The sequence below is a fragment of the Ipomoea nil genome, unplaced genomic scaffold (assembly GCF_001879475.1).
Source record: "Ipomoea nil cultivar Tokyo-kokei standard unplaced genomic scaffold, Asagao_1.1 scaffold0642, whole genome shotgun sequence".
Classification (NCBI taxonomy): domain Eukaryota; kingdom Viridiplantae; phylum Streptophyta; class Magnoliopsida; order Solanales; family Convolvulaceae; genus Ipomoea; species Ipomoea nil.
Window position 1 is genome coordinate 2642022 of NW_017617070.1, and position 22699 is coordinate 2664720.

The following is a 22699-nucleotide window of genomic DNA, read 5'->3' on the forward strand; positions in this document are numbered from 1 at the left end:
TAATTTTATTAGTTATATTGTCTTTATTTTTCTCCAATGTAAAAATTCTTTACATTCAAATTCATCAATTGATTATATTCACTACATTATCTATTATATTTTTTTTGTGCACTATTTTTTTAATTAATTATCAAAGTTATAATACAAAATAATGTTATATATTTATTTACCAAGTATTTTATTAATAGCATGAAAAAATAAAAAATATATATATATAATTAATAAAGCCAATCATAATGACTACTTGAGGGATTTGTTGACAAAGAGAGTATTCAAATCACACAACAAATTGAAGTGAAAACTATCTCGCAATGTCCTTGTTTGACAATCAGCAGTTAGCGGTTAGCGTTAGCATATTATATTAGTGGATTTGACAAGCGAATTATATTAACGGTTGGTAAAAAGTTATTTAAAAAAATTAGTTGTTTAGATTAACATGTAAAATGACCTAAGGGTATACATATATTTAATAATAATAATAATAATAATAATAATAATAATAATAATAATAATAATAATAATAATAATAATAATAATTGTTTTAAAAAATAAAAAAATATAATTAAATCAATCATATTAACTACTTGGGGGATTTATTGACAAAAAGAGTATTTAAATCACACAACAAATTGAAGTTTGAAACTAACTCGCAATGTTCTTGTTTGGTAATCAACACTTAACTGTTCGATATTAGTATATATTTAATTTATTATTTTATACCCTAATTTTTATTTGCTCTCCATTATGTCCCGTATTTGGTTTCAACCATACCTATACAATTATTTTATTGACAATTATAATCAATCTTGACTATATTATCTTACATTTGTAAACTTAGAATTACATATTTAAATATGCAAATTCAACATTCAATTATTTATTTATTTATGCATGAAAAATTCTAATTTAATATTGCCTTGATACACTTTAAAGTACTTATTTTAAAAAAATATTGGGCATTATTCCAATCGCGCAATGCGCGTAAAAAACTAGTATACTAATAAGAGCCCAAGAGAGTTAGGCCTATAATGGGTAGAAAAAGTGGCGGTCACAGATTTTAATCAAATGAATGGCTCAGATTGATTAAAAGATTAATCAGATTTAAATTTTACACTAAAATTTCTTAAAATACCTACACACCGTTACTAATTCCGTTAAAATTTTAAGAATTGCCGTTAGTTCACCGTTAACTTACTCATTGATTTCAATAAAAAAAAAAAATAAATAAAGGTCTTAGGTTTGAACTTCATCCCAATCAAAGTTGGCATAATTAGTACTCTATTTTACTCTTATCTATCTACTATACTAATAAGAGCCCAAGAGAGTTAGGGCTATAATGGGTAGAAAAAATGGCGATCACAGATTTTAATCAAATGAATGGCTCAGATTAATTAAAAGATTGATCAGATTTAAATTTTACACTAAAATTTTCTAAAATACCCACACACCGTTACTAATTCCGTTAAAATTTTAAGAATTGTCGTTAGTTTACCGTTAACTTACTCATTGATTTCAATAAAAAAAGGTCTTAGGTTCGAAACTCATCCCAATTAAAGTTGGCATAATTAGTACTCTATTTTACTCTTATTAAATTATATAAATAATAATTTAGTAGTTACAACAAAAAATAATACATATGCATTTCTTTAATTTAGAATTATGTGTCCACAATGCCTTTATTAAAAAAAAATTATTCATTATCAATCAATTAAATAAGAGAAATAATTTTATTAGTTATATTGTCTTTATTTTTCTTCAATATAAAAATTCTTTATATTCAAATTTATTAATTGATTATATTCGCTACATTATCCTTACAATGTCTTTATTCAGTGAAAAAAAATTTATTAATTATCAATAAATTAATTAAAAGAAATATTTTCATTAGTTATATTGTCTTTATTTTTCTCAAATGTAAAAATTTTTACATTCAAATTCATCAATTGATTATATTCACTACATTATCTATTATCTTTTTTGTGCACTATTTTTCTAATTAAATATCAAAGTTATAATGCTATATATTTATTTACCAAGTATTTTATTAATACCATGAAAAAATTTAAAAAATATAATTAATAAAGTCAACCATATTAACTACTTGAGAGATTTTGTGACAACGAGAGTATTCAAATCACACAACAAATTGAAGTGAGAACTACCTCGCAATGTCCTTGTTTGACAATCAGCAGTTAGCGGTTAACGTTAGCGGATTTGACCAGCGAATTTATTTAATTATTAACATTGGGTAGAAAAAATGACCGCCAAATTATTAAATCAAATGAATGACTCATATTGTTCAGGTTTTAATTTTTTCTTTTAAGATTTTCTAATTTATCCTTAATTATATGATTATCCATTTAACTTTTCCGTTAATTCACCGTTAGTCTAATTTTAATATTAAAGTCTAATATAGAATTATAACTACACCATTAATCTAATTCTAATATTAAAGTCTTAATAGAACTTAACCACAAATCCTAATGTCGGAATCTCCTCAAACAATATTAGTATATATTTAATATTTTATGTCCTAATTTTTATTTATTCTCCCTTATGTCCCGTATTTGGTTTCAACGATACCTATACAATTATTTTATTGACAATTATGATCAATCTTGACTATATTATCTTGCATTTGTAAACTTAGAATTACCTATTTAACCCGCACGGGCTTAGCTCAATGGTTTAGTGGGTAGTATTTGGGAGAAGAGACGAAGGTTTGAACCTCGGCGGCGGCAGTGCGGAAATTATGTCCAAAGTGGGCAGATTCCTTGTGCGTATCAGCATTTGGCCCTGTCTGCTGAACCATTGAGTCACCGTGATTTACAACTTCCCACAATGCTCTGTCGGGTCGGAGTGTGGGGGCCCTTGGGGTTGGGGACTCAACCTTTAGGAGAAGAATTACCTATTTAAATACGCAAATTCAACCTTCAATTATCTATGCATGAACAATTTCAATATAATCCTGTCTTAATATACTTTAAAGTACTTATTTAAAAAAAAAAACATTGGGCATTATCCCAATCGCGCAATGCGCGTAAAAAACTAGTTAAATTATATAAATAATAATTTAGTAGTTACAACAAACAATAATACATATGCATTTTTTTAATTTAGAATTATGTGTCCACAATATCTTTATTCAAAAAAAAAATTATTCATTATCAATAAATTAAATAAGATAAATAATTTTATTAGTTATATTGTCTTTATTTTTCTTCAATATAAAAATTCTTTATATTCAAATTTATTAATTGATTATATTCAAATCACACAACAAATTGAAGTGAGAACTACCTCGCAATGTCCTTGTTTGACAATTAGCCGTTAGCGGATTTGACCAGCGAATTTATTTAATTATTAACATTGGGTAGAAAAAATAACTGCCAAATTATTAAATCAAATGAATGGTTCATATTGTTCAGGTTTTAATTTTGTTCTTTTAAGATTTTCTAATTTATTCTTAATTATATGATTATCCATTTAACTTTTCCGTTAATTCACCGTTAGTCTAATTCTAATATTAAAGTCTAATATAGAATTATAACTACACCATTAATCTAATTCTAATATTAAAGTTTTAATAGAACTTAACCACAAATCCTAATGTCGGAATCTCCTCAAACAATATTAGTATATATTTAATATTTTATGCCCTAATTTTTATTTGTTCTCTCTTATGTCCCGTATTTGGTTTCAATCATAATTCATACCTATACAATTATTTTATTGACAATTATAATCAATATTGACTATATTATCTTGCATTTGTAAACTTAGAATTACATATTTAACCCGCACGGGCTTAGCTCAATGGTTTAGTGGTAAAAAGATATTTGAAAATATTAGATGTTTAGATTAAAATATAAAATGACCTAAGGGTATACTAATAATAATAATAATAATAATAATAATAATAATAATAATAATAATAATAATAATAATTGTTTAAAAAAATAAAAAATATAATTAAGTCAATCATATTAACTACTTGGGGATTTATTGACAAAAAGAGTATTCAAATCACACAACAAAATAAAGTAAGAAACTATCCCGCAATGTCCTTGTTTGGCAATCAGCAATTAGCTCTTCAATATTAGTATATATTTAATATTTTATACCCTAATTTTTATTTGCTCTCTCTAGCTTATGTCCCGTATTTGGTTTTAACCATACTTATGCAATTATTTTATTGACAATTATAATCAATCTTAACTATATTATCTTCCATTTGTAAACTTAGAATTGCATATTTAAATACATAAATTTAACATTTAATTATCTATGCATGAATAATTTCAATATAATCTTGCCTTAATATACTTTAAAGTACTTATTTTTTAAAAAAGAAGCTTTGGGCATTATCCCAATCGCGCAATGCGCGTAAAAAACTAGTAATACTAATGAAGTTGAAAAAAGAATTTTATATGTATAACTAGTTGTTCATCGGCAAATTATTATGTAGACCATAACAAAAAAAATCATTTTTAATATACTAAATATATATTTATTATTTGTGTATTAAATGTATATTATACAAAATAATGTATTTTCAGTATTCAAATAATGTATTTTCCTTAAATATAATGTACATTTTTAATATACTAAAAGTACATTATTTGTATATTAAATATATATTATTTGATAGTATGGTACATACAGCTGTGTGGACCATAGTCTACACAATAATGATTGTTATTCATCGGTGTGATGTGTAAGATATGGTATACTCTTAAGAAACACAGTAACTCGCCATCTTTTATGTATATATCACCAAAATTGCAATAAAAATGTATAACTACTTTTAGACTTATAACTAATATTAAACATATTGCAAAAGCATTTTAAATAAGATAATTGTATACAAATTATAGATGTTTTTAGAGTAAATACCAGCGGAGGTCCTCTGACTTTGGTCTCACTGTCACTTTTAGTCCTCAACTTTTAAATCAACCACTCTTAGTCCTCTTACTTTTTGTTTTTAGCCATCTATGGTCCTTCCGTTAAACTTGACTATCTAATGCCGCTTTCTCAAGGATAATTCAGTCCTTTCATAATTAATTTATTAATTATTATGTTTGTCGAGTCATACCGAGATATCCCGACGTTGTTTTGGCATAACCTTCGTACCAGCTTTTGTACGCCATTTTGATTCACGAGCTGATTTTGTACACATTCATAGCCGGGGAAACCATTGTTTGACTATTCTGATGAGGAAATTAAACATAATAATTAATAAATTAATTATGAAATGACTTAATTATCTTTTCGAAAACGGCATTAGATGGTCAAGTTTAACGAAAGGACCATAGATAGCTAGAAACAAAAAGTAAGAGGACTAAAAGTGGTTGATTTAAAAGTTAAGGACTAAAAGTGGCAGTGCCACCAAAGTCGGAGGACCTCCGCCAGTATTTACTCATGTTTTTATGTCTCACGATTTGTTGTGTTAGAATAAGAGATACCAACGAAATATTGCATTTAATATTATTTCATCTATGAGCTTTCATGCATATATTTGCCTATTTTCTTAAATTTTAAAATTTTATTTTATTTTGAAATCGATTATTCCATATTTCTAACTTATGACATTTTTAAATTTTACAAACGGTTGTATTCATTACAGGCATATATATGTGTATATATATATGTGTGTGTGTGTGTGTGTATATATATATATATATATATATATATATATATATATATATATATATATATATATATAGTGGCGGACCCAAAAATTTTTTTCAGCAGGGGCAAAATATTAAAGCAAAATTGATAATTAGAAAAAAAAAATGAAACACTTAAAAAGTATAGCCATAAATAATGTTGGATATAGAAAAGTTATAAAAGTATTAATAGTGAAAACAGATAAAGGGGATTTGAACCCTAGCAGCCAACTAGGCTAAGCCACATTCTATGAACATTCCTCTATTTTTTAATACTTATACTAAAACTTGTACTATATATACACATATACATACAAAGGTTATATAAGGGGTGGGGGTGGGGTGAGTGGGGGCAGTGGGGTCCGCCACTATATATATATATAAAACAGTCCAGATGTGAACTTCAGGTATCATGTGCACTTGTGCACTCATTCTGACCGTGCATTTAGGCTGAAAAAAAATGACAAGAATAATAATACAAGAATATATACAAAGTGCCATTGGTATATTTGGTCGCTATAGTGTTAGAATAATTGAAATGTTTAGGGTTTGATTCTTATAGTAAACATTAATTTTAAACACTAATTCAAACTTCAATTACACAAAATATATTTAAATAAAATTGAGGTGGGTGGGAAGTGGGCTATACGGGCTGGCTCATGGACCACGGGCCAACCCGTACAACCCACATCCCACCACGGGTTAGACGGCCCGGTCCCAAAACGAGCCGGATTGGAAAAATACATGCGCAACCCATCAAAAATTCAGGTTAAACGGGCCAAACTCGGTGGGTTCGGTCAGTTTTGACGGCTGACGACTCTACTTTAAATTCTGTGCTTCCAATTGACATATTTGACATATTTTTGTAGTTAACAATTTATGTGTCTGTAAATAAATTGAAAGCACATAATATATTAACTTCATACACATAAACGGTTAACTGCATGTACAAAATATGTTAATTGTTGACATATAATATGTTAACAATATATTTTTTTTTTGAAATGATGTTAACAATATATAATGTGTCTGTAGTTAACATATTCTGTATCTACACTTAACAATTTATGTGTATATAGTTACAATTTTATATGTATGTAGTTAACATTTTATGCGTCTTCAATTTATTTACAAGTACATAAATAGTTAATTGTAAGTACAAAATAAATCAACTATTGATACATAATTTTTGAACTAGGGTTTACAATGCAAGATGGATCATGTTCCATGATATAACAATTATATTGCTGCATGGAGTAAATCCATTTTTAGTCCTCGACTATTGTGGCGTTGCTACATTTAGTCATACTCTTTTAATTTTGCCATATTACATCCTCGACTTTAATTTGACTGCCAATATTGATCCTCCGTTAAAATTTCTGTTAATCTACCGTTAAGAATAAGGTCAATAATGTAATTTAATAACTTATCATAAATACATATTGTAAACACAAAAAAAGTAAACTTTGTATATATTCACAAAATTCCGTGTACAACGTGTGTATAATTCAATATGCAGGTACAAAATCTCTGTCTAGTCCTCTGATTCTTCACTGATGTTATCTATGGAAGTGCCTCCGGGATTCAAATAGCGTAGCCTCCGGGATTTAAGTGGCGCGTGTCTCCGGGATTTAAGTGGCGTAGCTTCCGGGATTTAATTGGCGCAACTTCCAACAACGAGCGTCAAGAATTTAGAAGTAATCAATCCTGCAAAGTTTCAAAGCACATGCAATGGATTCAAGCTGCTTTAAGATCCTCAAATGCCTTCAAAAGACTTCAAGATCTTCGAGACAATCAATTCTGCAAAGCTCCAAAGTACCTGCAATGGATTCAAATTGCCTGCAAAATCAACAAAAATGCCTTCAAATCCTCAAGCGTTCTTCAATGCCTTCAGACTCTTCAAATGCTCTCAACTCCTTAAGTCTTCAAGTTCTTCAAGCTTTCAAGTGTGTTTTGGAATGAAATAAAGGCTCTATTTATACTAGAAGCCTAACCAACATTCCCCAACAAATTCCCCCTTTAATTAATTAATTAATTAATTAATTAATTAATTATTTTAAAAAATGAACCTTGCCCAAAATCAAGTCCAGGTTCATTATCGTATAATCTAATTCAAATTCAAACTAAATTATAATTATCTAATTCAAATATAATAAAATTAATATTATATTTAAATTATAATTATAATTTAAATTCAAATATGAAATGGGCTTGGGCCAACTATTTAATTAATTCAATAGCCCAAATCAAATTCAATTGGACTAATAAAATTAAATTAATTTATATGATCCAATTAATTAAATTGGCCCAATAATCAATTCCGATGTCGGTCCAATAACCATTTATCAGTCCATTTGTTGGATTCAAATTTTCTGTGTCTACAAATTGCCCCCTCGAGACTTGCTAAGACATGTCACTTAATGTGCTTGGAGCGAGGAAGTCTTGAAACCTAACAAAACGGTTCTTTAAATTCATCGTGGTGCATCTATCTCCATGGGCCCAAATGTATGTCCGGATATTTCGCGAACACAAATCAAAAGATTAAATTACCACAAAACGAGTCCAATTATAAACTTGAATATTCTATGAGCCAAAATAGTGGATTACATGGGCCCAAACATATGGAGTTTTTTTTTTTCCTTGCCATATTGAATATTGAACTCAAGTTTAACCCATTTGACATCTCTGCATGTTATGGCATGGATACTGGATACTTCAAAGGCCAGAGGCCAATCATTAGGCCATGAATATGGAACTCAAGTCAGACCGAATCCAACTAACATTAAGCCAATTTGAAGCCCAACAACATTCAAACTATTCTCCCTGCAAGGATACAACCGACTTGGACTCAAACTCATCTCATACGCAATTTCAGCGGGATTCTCAAATCAACTATCTAACAACCTCGTTCAATTATGATAAGATTAGGAATGTAATCCTACTCTAACGCTTCCCTCAATACACTATAAATAATGCCTCAATCCATCAGCTTTTCAACCACGAACAAAGCAGAGCAAATCAGAGCAACGGACTTCCCTTCAACAAGGTAAATTTGTTTTCATCCTCCTATATGCATTTTTATTTGCAGGAGTAGCTTTAGGAAGAGCGGAAGCGATATGGCAACGTGGAAAAGAAGCCCCAACCAGCCATCTTTTGATTTTTTTTACTGTTCGTCGGAATTTTCATCTATTGAGGGTCGCCGGAATTACCCGCCGGAGATTTTGTTTGTTTTCTTTTTTTGAATGGCGCTGGAGGTTCGTCACTGCTCTCGCCGGAGGCCGCCGCTGGCAGATTACTGCTATGGAGTTCATAGTCGCCGGAAGTTCGTCGCAAAAAAAAAAAAAAAAAAAAACCGCCGGTCGCAAAGCTCTGTTTCCCTATTGTTGTTGGTGCAGGATATATTTGTTGGAGGTTGCCGCTGTTTTGGAAGACTACTGATCAAGAACGACGCTCCTCAGCCTCTCGCCGGAGAACAGCGCTACCGGAGGCTATCACCGGAGTCCAGAGGTCGTCGGAATGCTGCCCGCCGGAGTCCAGAAGTTTCCCTCTGCCCATTTATGCTTCTCTGCTGCTCGGAGGTCGACACTACCCAGCCCCCCCGCCGGAAGCTTTTTTGTTTTTTTTTTTTGTTTTCCCTGCAGAAGTCGCCGGAGTAGTTGAAGGTCGCCAGACTGCTGCCCTCCGTAGTCTTCTTCTTCTCTGTCGACGCCCCCGGAGATCGCTACCTCAACCAGGAACGCGCGTTGACATCTGCTACCGCCGGAGATGGATCGCCGCACCACCGTTGTTGCTGCGTGCTTGGAGAGATGAAGCGAAAGAAGCACTGCATAGAGCGAAACCACAGTCTCTGTGAGCTGGGAGTGGTTTTAATTACTTAGATGGTGATTTGAGGGTGACAACACATACTGACATGCACAGCCTACAACAGCCACCTAACCTCTTTACTTTTTCTTTTTTCTTTGCTCGTTTTACTCTTCTTTGCTTTTGTGTTTTTTTTTCATTGTATTTTTTTCTTTCAGCTTCTTCTATCTCATCCATTTTTTATGCGTTGTTTGTTTGTTTGTTTGTTTGTTTTTTTTTTTTTTTAGTTTTGCTTTCTGTTTCGTTTTTTTCCCTTTGGTTTCTTTTGCTTTGTTTCGTTTTTTTTTCTTCAATATTCTGATAACAATTGTAATAACATAATATAATAATAATACTAATACAATAATAATAATGATAAGAATAATAATAATTGTATAATAATATTGTATAATAATATTGTGTATATATGTATACAATGTATTAACATATGTAGTCCACATGTAGTATATTTATAAGATCGTTATTGCATAGACCATGGTCCATAAAATTGTGTGGCCCATAGTTCAAAAATTTGTCATATATATATATATATATATATATATATATATATATATATATATATATATATATATATATATAAAATTTATCAATTTAATTTTGTGTTATGTATATGCTATATATTTGTAATATATCATAGTTATTGTTCTTATTTTTTACAGCGACTTTTCGACTTTGACACATTCAAGATGGTGTACTTTCAAGATCTACGACGTAACGGGCAAGATGTCATGGTGATATCGAGCAGAAATAGTGATCATCAAGTCACACTGACGGTTAACCCACCCATAGTACTACGTGACCCGCCAAAGCTCACGGTGTCGTATCATGAGAGCAACTGGACCCCCGAGTACGAATGCCCGCCATCCAAGGTGTGGACCTTGCTACCCGGAATGCAGCACCAACCTTCCAAAGACGCCCTTCCTACACTGGGGCATCGTATACTTAATGCTGAGGTCTCGTGGGGCCAAGACATAGACTTTGAGGGCGAATTCACTTTTCTAAAAGGATATTGGGAGTGGGTTGAAGAAATGCTTCACTTCTCCCACGACACCTTAAAGGAGGGGAAGATATATGATGCTGTGTACGCGTCATTATTTACATATGACCGTAACATCAACATTGTCAAAGCCTTCTGCGAAGCATGGTACCCACGAACCAACACCCTGATCACCTCGTCTGGTGAGGTTAGCATATCGCCTCGGGATTTGCACGTTCTTGGGGGACTACCACTGTCCGGCGGCATTTATGACGAACACATCTCGAGTGCTCTGGACCTAAAAAGGGGCCCAAACAAGTGTTGTGCAAGCTTATTCGAGGCCTTTTATCTCTTAAACCAGCAAGAGGGTGTCACCCCCTTTGTTCAAGCATCGCGATGGATTGACTTCTGGTGCAGAAAACCGCGAACACATCCAGCTCCTCCACTTGCATCTCAAAAGGACAGGAAATCCCGGCCAAAGAATACCCACAACCCAAGCGGAGAACTTAACAAATCCATCAGGTGGTTAGATGTGAGCAGGACGCCCTTTCTTGAACTAGGCATCTCCCGGCGTTTCAAAAAGGAAGCTTACTTGGCCGCGTTTTTATCTTGTTGGCTTTGCGTGTTTGTCCTACCAGGTACACCAACAAGAACCATTCGCCCAGAGACTTTCAAGATAGCATGCATGATGGCTAGAGGAGATAAGATATGTCTTGCGGCTCCAGTACTTGCTAGTATTTATTCTGGTTTAAACTCAATCTCGGAATCCCACTCTCCTGGTCAAATAGGAGATCCTTTTTCCAATCCATTACATGTACGGCTGGCTAGCAACTTACTACCAAACCCACTTTAAGACCCCCAGCCTCACGTTAGCAAACCCAAAGATGGTCACTAATTCTGGAGAAGGTGGTGCAAGGTATTACACCGAGATGGATGCCTGCAAGAAGATATTCAAAGGGGACGTTTCTTGGCTCTGCAACTCCCGCAAGGATAATAGAGATTTTATCTTTTACGACGACCGTAGAGGGAGTAGGGAAGACTTTGAGTACTTCATATGTTTGCGCCCCAGCTTCCTCGTTTTGCGCAAAGGGTCTCGATGCAAAACTGAGCCTTATATGCCACATCGCTTCAGTCGTCAATTTGGATTCTATCAAGCATATGCCCCCGGCCTGTTGGCGAAGGATGTTCGTTATGCTTCACTCACCGAAGGATTCCGACTCCATCGCCAATATGATAATGTCAACTCCCAATCCAGGGCGACATTTCCCATGAGTCCGGCTGCTCCAAAGAAGCATTTTTCGAACGAGTACAAGGCCTAGTTGATCGATGTGAGTGCAAACCTTCTCGAGAATCATTTCACAGACATAGCCGTTAACGGAAACCCAAACGTACCTGTTGGCGAGGAAGGAAATCAAGAACAAAGAGACCAATTGACCACCTCCAGGAACAAAAAAACACCTGCACAAGAGGACATGTCATCTCGGGATAGAGCCTCAGGACATGCCGTTCGAATGAGCAGGGAGGAGCAAGCGAGGCAGCGAAGCTTAGACGAGGATACTGGTAGTGATGACGATCAAGATCGCTGTTGGAAAAGGCCTAGAGGGAGACCATTGAGCCAGGTTAAGATACTTCCCCCAAACTCTTTCGTTTCGTATATCGTTGAACCTTGGCCTTTGTTAACGTACATGCACTACTTTTTACAGGATCCTGCCGAGCCACATGTTAGCAACGATGTCCAGTTATCAAATCACCAATCTTCAATGGGACAAAGTGGCGGACGCTCTAATACCCCTGACCTCGAGGTAGAATCCCACCAGTCGACACCGCCCTTAAACACAACTCCCCAGGAGACGCAGCCAGAGCCATCCCAAGCCTCTATCTTCCCCGGCGAGGAGCCGTTTATATCACAGTACATGGCTTTCATTGCAGGAGTTTGGAGTAGTATCTGCAGGAAGCTTAATGAGATTCTAGCTGAAAGAATTTCTTCTTTCCAAGGAAGCGTTGAAAGACAACTCCAAGAAATGGGACGGGACGGGGTGGACCTATCAACATTGAAGCGACGAGTGGCCGAGTTCTTTAACAAAGCCAAAGATTACGATCGGGCGCGGTCGCAGCTCTCAGATGTATTGCCCGTTGAAACCCAAGCCGCGAAGCTAGTTCTAATGCAAGGTGTCCTTATAGAATCTCAACAGAAGTGTTCTCAAACCGAAACGCTTTTTCTTGACGAACAGAAAACCCTCAAAGACGCCGCCGATCGAAAAACCTCCTGGAGAAAACGATAAAGGATGCGCAGGAAGAGTTGAAGGAGATTGAAGCCAAGAACCCGGAACTCCAAGACCGTGTGACGAAGGCTCAAGAACAACATAATGCATCGCAAAAGGTCGTGACCACCGCTGAGGAGGAAGTTAAACGTATTCGAGACTGCCCCACATTGACAGATGAAGATGAAGAAAAGCTTACTTCAATCAAAAGAGAGCTGGAAGCGTATAAGGAAGATCTCATGAGCTTTAAAATACTTTAGATTTTATATATATATTTTTTGCTTAGATTTTTTTTTTTATAACGCATGAGTTTTATACTTGGAAACAAGACTTGAATTCTCTTCTCTTTTCAACAATACTTGCAAACAATTTTCTTGATTACAAGTGCAAAAAAAAAGTATACTCGGAGGAAAGTAATTGAACTTGAGCATGAACAGAAGCAACTAAGTCTAAACCCAAACGAGTCACTCTAATAGAAATCTGACAAAAGAATTCACCCGTAATTACAACATGAACAGAGATGACCCATCTCCAATACATCTACATTATTCGAACAAACGTGACATAAAGGGGACACAAAGGGGTTTATTTTAGTTATGACTGATCTTAGAAGATGAAGTGTTTATAAGCTGCCTACGTACTCCTGCAAAGGAGATCAAGTCAAACGTAGTTCAAAGGACCATTTGAATAGGTAAGGCCGTTCACAGTTTAAACTCATGCAGGCCAGGAGTTTACCGTACACAGTTTAAGCTCGTGCGTGTCAGGAGCGTCTATGACTTGGGCCTACCCATAGACAAGCGAGATGCATTAGCAGTTTAACCACGTGCTGCATTTTTTGTGGATATCATTCATTATGTAGTCTGTGTGCTTAGGGATGATAGATCTTTAAGAATTTCCCGTTAATAGGGCCAACTCGCACACCATCTTCATCAATTAGCTTGTAAGCACCTCTTGAGTATGCTTCTTGTACCACGTAAGGTCCATCCCATTTTGGAGTAAACTTGTGCCCAGTTTTCCTTGTAATAATGATAGGTCTATGAACCGCCAACACCTTGTCACCAACCTGAAATGAGCGAATCCTTACCCTCTTGTTGAAAGCTCTAGAAATTTGAGCTTGATAGCATTCTAAACTTTGTTGAGCCTGCAATCTCTTCTCATCGAGAGCTTCTAACTCTGCCAACCGCAACTTTACATTATCCTCGTCTGTAAGGCCTTCTTGGATAGCTAACCTTAGAGAAGGTATTTGGCGTTCAAGAGGCAAGACTGCTTCAACCCCATAAACCAGTGAGTATGGAGTGCTTTGTGTTGGTGTACGGTACGTAGTTCTGTATGCCCACAGTGCTTCTTCCATCCTCTCTTGCCAATCACATTTTGACTTCGACACCACCTTTTTTAGTAGATTGCATAGAGTTTTGTTAAAAGCCTCGGCAAGTCCATTTGCAGCTGCATAATAAGCTGATGAATTTCTTTGCTCGAACTCAAAAACTTTGCAGATTTTATCCATCAATTTATTATCGAATGGTTTCTCGTTGTCGGTTAGGATATACCGAGGGATGCCAAAACGATAGATAATGTGAACTCGGATGAAGTCTGCAACATTTTCCTTCTTCACTTCCTTTAAAGCCACTGCTTCAGCCCACTTTGAGAAATAATCGGTGGCTACTAGTATATACGAATGCCCTGCTGATGACTTGGGTGTAATAGGACCAACCACATCAAGCCCCCATGCATCAAATGGCCACGATGCTACCGTCGGATATAGCGGTTCAGGAGGTTGATGGATAAAGTTCGCATGGAATTGACATGCTTGACATCTACGTGCATAGTCTGTGCAATCCTTCACCATCGTAGGCCAGTAGTAACCCATCCTTTTGATGTGAAAATGTAACTTAGGACCAAATTGATGAGCACCGCACACTCCAGAGTGAGCCTCCTCCATCGCTTGTAAAGTTTCCTCTTCGCCTAAACATCGAAGGAACACACCATCAAACGAGCGCCGATATAGCGCATCTTTGAAATATATGAAGCGAGGAACTCGACGTCTTACATCTACCCTCCTACGAGGGTCTTGAGGTAACTTCCCATCAACAAGGTAGTCAATCAATGATTGCCGCCAATCCTCTTTATCTACCTCATAGACAGAAGCAGTCGGGAGTTCAACAATGTCGTCAAGAGAGCCATCGTCTTCGAAGATTGGAGGGACCACCCATTTTTGGCATACTCGTAACCGAGCCTCATCTATAGGATGTGATATAGTTGAAGCCAAAGAAGCTAAGGCATCGGCTTGCTTATTATGTTTCCTTGGAATGTGCTCCATCGTAGCATCTCCTAGCCAATGCAGGAGCGTCTTTGCATAACTGTTGTATGGGATCAACTCTGGCTTTTTTACTTCGTAAACCCCAAGTACTTGGTTGATAATCAGTTTGGAGTCCCCGTATATGTTAACCCTTAGTTGCTTCATATCAGCTGCAATTTCAAGTCCCAAAATGAGTGTTTGATACTCGGCAACATTGTTCGAGCAGCGTTCCGTCAAGGTAAATGAATAAGGAAGCACTTCCCCTTCAGGCGTAACAAAAACAACTCCAGCGCCTGCCCCCTCTTTGTGTGCCGCTCCATCAAAGTACATCTTCCATGGAGGTAAAACTTCAACTGCAAGCACATCCTCATCAGGTAGGTCATTGGACAGCTCCCATTCGGCCGGAATTGGATGATCAGCTAGGAAATCTGCTAAGGCTTGCCCCTTGATGGACTTCTGTGGTACATAAGTGATCTCAAACTGTTGAAATAATAAGTACCACCTAGCAAGTCGATCGAAAAGAACAACCTTTAACATGACATACTTCATCGGGTTTGCCCTGGAAACTAGTCGAATTGTATGCGCTTCAAAATAGTTCTTGAGCTTCCTGATGGCGAATACAAGGGCCAGACACAACTTTTCAATTGGCAGATATTTGAGCTCATTTGACGTCATCTTTCTACTTAAATAATAAAGGGCATTTTCTTTCCCCTTATCATTCTCTTGTGCAAGTAAAGCACCCACAGAGCTTTCTTGAGCGGAGATGTAAAGGATCAACGAGAGTCCTGGAATTGGAGCAGTCAACACAGGTGGCTTCATTAAATAGGACTTGATGCTTTGGAAAACATTCTTGCAGGCCTCATCCCATACAAATGGGACACCCTTCTTCATTAACCGGCAAAAGGGCTGACATCTTCTTGCTAGGTTTGATATGAATCTTCTTATATAAGCCAACTTCCCTTGCAAGCTTTTAAGCTCATGAAGGTTCCTTGGCTCAGGCATCTTCATTATAGCATCGATCTTTGCTTGTTCGATCTCAATGCCCCTATGTCGAACAGTAAACCCAAGGAATTTTCCAGCAGCAACCCCAAAAGCACACTTCAGGGGGTTCATTTTGAGTTGAAATTTCCGCAAGCGGTCAAAGACTTGTCTTAGATGCATCATGTGATCTGTGCGGAGTTTCAACTTCACAACCAAGTCATCTACGTAACATTCCACCATTTTATGTAGCATGTCATCAAATATAGTCTGCATAGCCCTTTGGTATGTAGCACCTGCATTTTTCAAACCAAAGGGCATCACTTTGTAGCAGTAGATGCCTTTTGGTATACGAAACGCTGTAAATTCTTCATCTTCTAGCGCCATGCAGATTTGATTGTAACCGGATGAGCCATCCATGAATGACATGATCTCGTGTCCAGTTACGGCATCTATCATTAACTCTGTAATAGGGAGCGGGAAGTCATCTTTCGGGCATGCAACGTTAAGATCTCAAAAGTCTACGCACACACGGATCTGGCCGTTCTTCTTGCGCACAGGAACAATGCTGGATATCCAAGTTGGGTATTTAACTTCGCGAATGAAACCAGCCTCTATAAGTTTGTTGACTTCTACTTTGATTGAGGGAATGAGCTCGGGGCGGAAGCGCCGTTGAGCTTGCTTAACCGGGCAACACCCCTTTTTCACTGCCAAGCGGTGCACGGCTACCTTTGGGTCCAACCCTGGCATGTCCTTGTATGTCCATGCAAATACATCAATATATTCTTTCAAAAGTGTGACATATATTTCTTCATCTTCATTGGAAAGGAGTGAACTAATGAAGATAGGTCGAGACCTTCAGGAGTTCCTAGATCCACCTCTTTTAGTTCGTCCACTGCGGCTTGTACCCCTTCTTCTAGCTCTTGAGGCGCATCCTCTGCATCTTCACCCTCGGTTGGAATCTCATCATATAATGTTATATGAAATGACTATGCCATCTCATCTTGACTTGGTGTTGCTTCACAAGTTGAATCAATGTTTTCTTGACTTCTTTCTTGCACTTGGGTGTGTATAATGGTTCTTGGTTGGACCTTCAAAACTTCACCACACGAGACATGGATATTAACTTCTCTTCTCATGCGAGATGGAACGACACTCCCGAGTCTTTTCGAAGGTTCCATTTCAGTAGGAGGGTTGGTATGCTCTTTTGAACTCTGAGTAGGCCCAATTCTGTCATGTACTGATTTTCTCTTAGCAGGTTTGGGATTCGGCCCAAGTCTACGGAAGACTGATTGTCGTGATTCTACATCTCCAATTCTATCAAAAACAGATTGCTTCTTGTCACTTTCCTCCTCATCTGTAGAAGTGATGCAATTACTTGTGGCTCTGTTTATGAATATTCGCACTGGCTTAGGGGGAACATAACCCAACCCTTTGCGTTCATGCGGCTCCTGCTGACTTGCCTTTACCACCAGCTTCTGGGATGAGTTTCTCAAGCTTCTGTGGCTCTTTGGGATCATATCCAGCTTTGAATAGGAGTTTATAGGCATTAGGGTCGAAGCCGCCAGTGCGTTTAGCGAGCAATAATGTTTGACTTGTCCCAACTTGAGCTTTATCTTCAAGCGGTTTAACTGGAGCTGCTTTTAATGTTTCAATTCTTGCAAGTGGGAAAACAAGTTCCTTGTCGCAATGAGCTTGGTCTACGACTTGTTTGCCTTTCCACTTTGGATCAGGAGGTGTGTCAACATCGCGTCGGTCAGCCTCTTCTACAACAACTTGTTTCTTCAAGTAAAACTTTGCATCTGCAAAGTATGATTCTGCCTCAATGAAGGGAGTTTCATCAGCGACTACCTTTTCTATCACCCCGCCTTATTCAAACATGAGGCATTGGTGCCAGGATGAGGGAACTACTCCATTCTCATGTATCCCAGGCCGGCCCAGCAGCAAGTTGTACGACGTCCTTACGTCTATCACATAACATAGTGTACTTGAGTTTAGTGTTCCGATCCTGAGGTCGAGTCTGATGGTACCCAGTGCTCTTTGTCCTCCTTGATTAAATCCTTGAATCATTAAGCGGCTTTGAGAGAGCTCATCAGTGGAAATGTCGAGTTCCTTCATCTCCCGGAGTGACAGAATGTTCACAACCGACCCTTGATCAATCAAAATCCTTTTAATCTTTTGCTCGCGGGCATAACCTTCAACAAACAACGGACGATTATGTGGTGTACCACCAAGCAATAGATCCTCATCTTTGAAAGTTATCTCGGCAGTATAAGACGCGGCTTTGTGGACTTGAACCTCGTTACCTCCCTCAATCACGGGGAATGAATATTCCTCCTCTTCAACATGTCTCTCTTTAATATTCAGGCGAGTTCCAGGAATATTTGTCCCATGCGGAGGAAGAGCCTTCGGCATGTATTGAGCCAGGGCAACTGGTGTTCAAGACGTGCTGGGACGTCCTCTCATCTTTGTGTCATAGGCGAGGTCCCTTGCTGGCTTTCTCTCAACCCATTGCTTCGTTATTCTCTTCAAAGATCTAACATGTCCAACATTGTTCCTTTGTTTTTTGTGGGTAATAATTATCCAATCCTTCTCGCATACCGAATTGACCTGTGGTAACTCCGGTTGTTGCCTAGTAGCATGTTTCACAATAAATGGAAGCGGGCGTTTGTATTGCTTTCCCCCATCCTCTTCATCACTCTCCACAACTAGCGGAGCGAACCTTCCACATGAAATTTGGTTGGTGCTGGCAGTTGCATCAGCCAGCTCAATCTTTCCATCACGAGCAAGTCTCATCACCTTATCTTTAAAGACGAAGCATTTTTCAATCGGGTGTCCGAGGAGACGATGATACTTGCAATAGTTGGGGTCGTCCACCTTAGAAGCTTATTCGGGACGCTTCATCTCTGGTAATTCAATCAACTTGAGCTTTAACAATTCATCAAACATGGGTGACATATCAGAATCCAAGAACAGATACTGTTTTTGCTGCATCTCTTCAATGATTCTAGTACCCCGAGATGGGCGGGAAAATGACCTTAGCCTGGGATTTTCAGTCACTTTGGCCAAAACCCGCATTGATGCTGTTTTTACGTTCATGGCCTCTTTCTTTTATGGTTTCGGGAAGGGCTTGCCCCCTTTCTTGAATTCTTGTTTTACAGGTGCCTTGGATGAGCTAGGGATACTTGACATGTTGAGCCCTCCATTGGCTTCAATACTCAATTCCATGTCGTGAGCACGACTGGATAGTTCTTCAAATGTTCTAGGCTTGATTCCCTGCAAGATATAAGAGAGCTCGAAGTGCATCCCTTGGATGCACATTTCAATTGCGGAGCTTTGTGATATCCTCTCTTTACAGTTAAGGCACAACTCCCTCCATCTCTCGATGTAAGCGCCCACACGCTCACCCTTCCATTGGTGGGTGGTGGTGAGTTCCAAGAAGCTGACAAACCTCCTGGTGCTGTAGAAGCGGGTCAAAAACTCGCGCTCCATATCATTCCAACTATTAATGCAACCATGCTCCAGGTCTGTGTACTGTTGGACAATTTTAAATATATAATGTCCTCGCAAGTGCACGAGTCAGTGTAGTGGTAGTGCGCAAAGGCAAGGGTCGAACCCAAGAGGAAGTTGATATGATGCAATTTAATAAATTGAAATTGATTAAATTAACAATTTAAAGTACTAGAAACAAATAATATCAATAATTAAGATTAGAATAAACTTAAATCCAAAGTAACTGAATCAAAATGTAACTTGATAATTTAAGGTGTCTAAAGCTAATTAGAATTCAAAATGTCAAAGAATAAAGATCAATAAAACTCAGGAAGCTAAGGAATAAAATTAAACAAAGAAACCAGAATATCAAATTAACAGTTAAAGTTGGAAAAAGCTAAACACAACAATCTTAACACATTATAAGATAAACATAATTGACCGATAAAAATAAAAACTTGATTCAATGCAAAATTCTCATGATAATGAAGTCATTTTCTTAGGCAAATTAAACCAGCAGAACATTACAACCTCAATTTACTAATCACTTTTTATCAAATAAACAAAAGAACTTTAATGGTAATTAAAATTGCTATGCTAATTAGAGAAAAAGAATAAACAAAGGCAAGAATATGAATGAGAAGACAAGAAGAATTTGTGTGCCTATTACGAAGCTATGGCCGAAAGCTTTTGAATTAAACTAAGCAAATACTCTACAGAATTGCAATAGCAAATTAATGAAAGGGAAAAAAAAAGGAAAAATACGTGTGCCAATTAACAGTTGCTGTCCAGAAATTTGATTTGCTTTGCCAAAGGTGTTGTGCCGTCCAAGGAACTACCGCCAGGAAGAATTCAAGCCACTGTTGGACCGAAATCGTCGCCGCCAAGCACTGCCCACCGGAAATCTCCGGCTTTTGGTGAAGAACAAAGCCGCCTCCGGAATTGTTCCGGAGTTAAAAACGGATGGTGGGTGGTAATTCGTGGTGAAATTCCGTTGTCAGTGATGAAGGTGATAAATGGCGGTGAGGAGGTTCGCTGAAGATCTTAGACCGAACTTTATTTATAGCCTTCGACTGCTTCTCCTTACACTATTCAATTCTTGGCATAGATGTCGCAGGAGAATGAGGATCGGCTCTTCTTTCGGGTCTTTAGCTGACTGGACCGAATCTTCGTTAGGATGGGATGAAGTTGCGCCTCTCTCATATTTTATTAATTAAAGTCCTGATCCTGACAAAATGGACAGATCTAATCTAATATAATATGATAATCTAATAATAATAATAATAATAATAATAATAATAATAATAATAATAATAATAATAATAATAATAATCTTATTAAATTGGGGTTAAGGAATTATTGTTCTAATATAATTCAAATAATAGACAGATTTAATAAAAATAATCTTAAAATAGATTAATATTAACAAAACTACTTATGTCAATAATAAATAAAATTAGATAAAAATTAATCAATTATTTGCAGCTTAACTATAAAAAATTATTTAAAATAACATCAAAAATAATGTTTATCAAATCTCCCCACACTTATTTATTTGCTTGTCCTCAAGCAAAAACATTATTAACAAGAAAAGAGATTAAAATAAAAGCAAGTATTAGATCGAGTTGTACCCAAATAGTCTTTCAAATTTATTTGCCTCATCAATGCAAAATTAAAGTCAACTCAAAGAGTGCATAAAATAATTGACTAGAAATTAAAATCTTTAGCAACTAAAATAAATATAAAACTTGTGCTCGTATGCTAATACCCCTTATATGAGCTATACAAAAACTCAATAAAGTAAATACGAAAATTTCACAAAATATAACCTAAACCAAATTCGAAAACATTCTATCACAGTGCAGGTACAAAACATGAAGGAAACAAGGCTCGAGTAAAATTTCACCGAAGCCGCGTTTGTTGTCATAGCGGGCATGATTGTGTATATGTGATTCCATTCCGGTGAGGTTCTCCGCAGAAGTGACGACTGTGATGAACTTCCACTGCTTGGAGTTTTATTCGAGGGAATAGGGCTCGCAGGACTCTTGTTGCTTGGAGCTCCCTCATTTGCAGGATTCTGGTCAACAACAGTTTCCTTTGTAGGAGGATGATCCTTTGTCATGTGCAGCTCTCCGTGACATAAGTTTCTGTCAATCCTTCGGACGATGTGGCAGGCAATGTCCTGGGCCTCGTGGAGCTGCACCCCTAGGTTCCTCACTCGGCTTCGAGTCATTGCTCATCCCACGCCTTGGCTATCCACCAGAACCGGCCGCAGATGATGCCCTGGAGCGGGTAGCCTGAGCATATGTCATCTTGGAGGAGGGATTTCTTGATGCCATTTAGATTCCTTCCTTATAGAGCTCGCGAATCAACAGTGAAGAGATGAGAGGTAGAGTTGTCCCAATGGGCGTGCCAAAATCTGTAAACACAAAAAAGTAAACTTTGTATATATTCACAAAATTCCGTGTACAGCGTGTGTATAATTCAATATGCAGGTACAAAATCTCTGTCTAGTCCTCTGATTCTTCACTGACGTTATCTATGGAAGTGCCTCCGGGATTCAAATAGCGTAGCCTCCGGGATTTAAGTGGCGTAGCTTCCGAGATTTAATTGGCGCAACTTCCAACAACAAGCGTCAAGAATTTAGATGTAATCAACCATGCAAAGTTTCAAAACACATGCAATGGATTCAAGCTGCTTTAAGATCCTCAAATGCCTTCAAAAGACTTCAAGATCTTCGAGACAATCAATTCTGCAAAGCTCCAAAGTACCTGCAATGGATTCAAATTGCCTGCAAAGTCAACAAAAATGCTTTCAAATCCTCAAGCGTTCTTCAATGCCTTCAGACTCTTCAAATGCTCTCAACTCCTTAAGTCTTCAAGTTCTTCAAGCTTTCAAGTGTGTTTTGGAATGAAATGAAGGCTCTATTTATACTAGAAGTCTAACTAACATTCCTCAACAAACTCCCTCTTTAATTAATTAATTAATTAATTTAAAAAATAAACCTTGCCCAAAATCAAGTCCAAGTTCATTATCGTATAATCTAATTCAAATTCAAACTAAATTATAATTATAATTTAAATTCAAATATGAAATGGGCTTGGACCAACTAATTAATTAATTCTAGCCCAAATCAAATTCAATTGGACTAATCAAATTAAATTAA

The 22699-nt window shown here is 36.7% G+C and overlaps 1 long non-coding RNA gene across 1 annotated transcript; it reads left to right on the top strand.

Moving 5' to 3' along the window:
- The first annotated feature begins 14453 nt into the window (after positions 1–14453).
- LOC109174560 lies at positions 14454–17492 on the top strand. The gene is made up of 3 exons (XR_002053109.1): positions 14454–14464; positions 14530–14531; positions 17408–17492. It is a non-coding gene; the product is annotated as an uncharacterized LOC109174560 (long non-coding RNA).
- The last annotated feature ends 5207 nt before the right edge of the window (positions 17493–22699 follow it).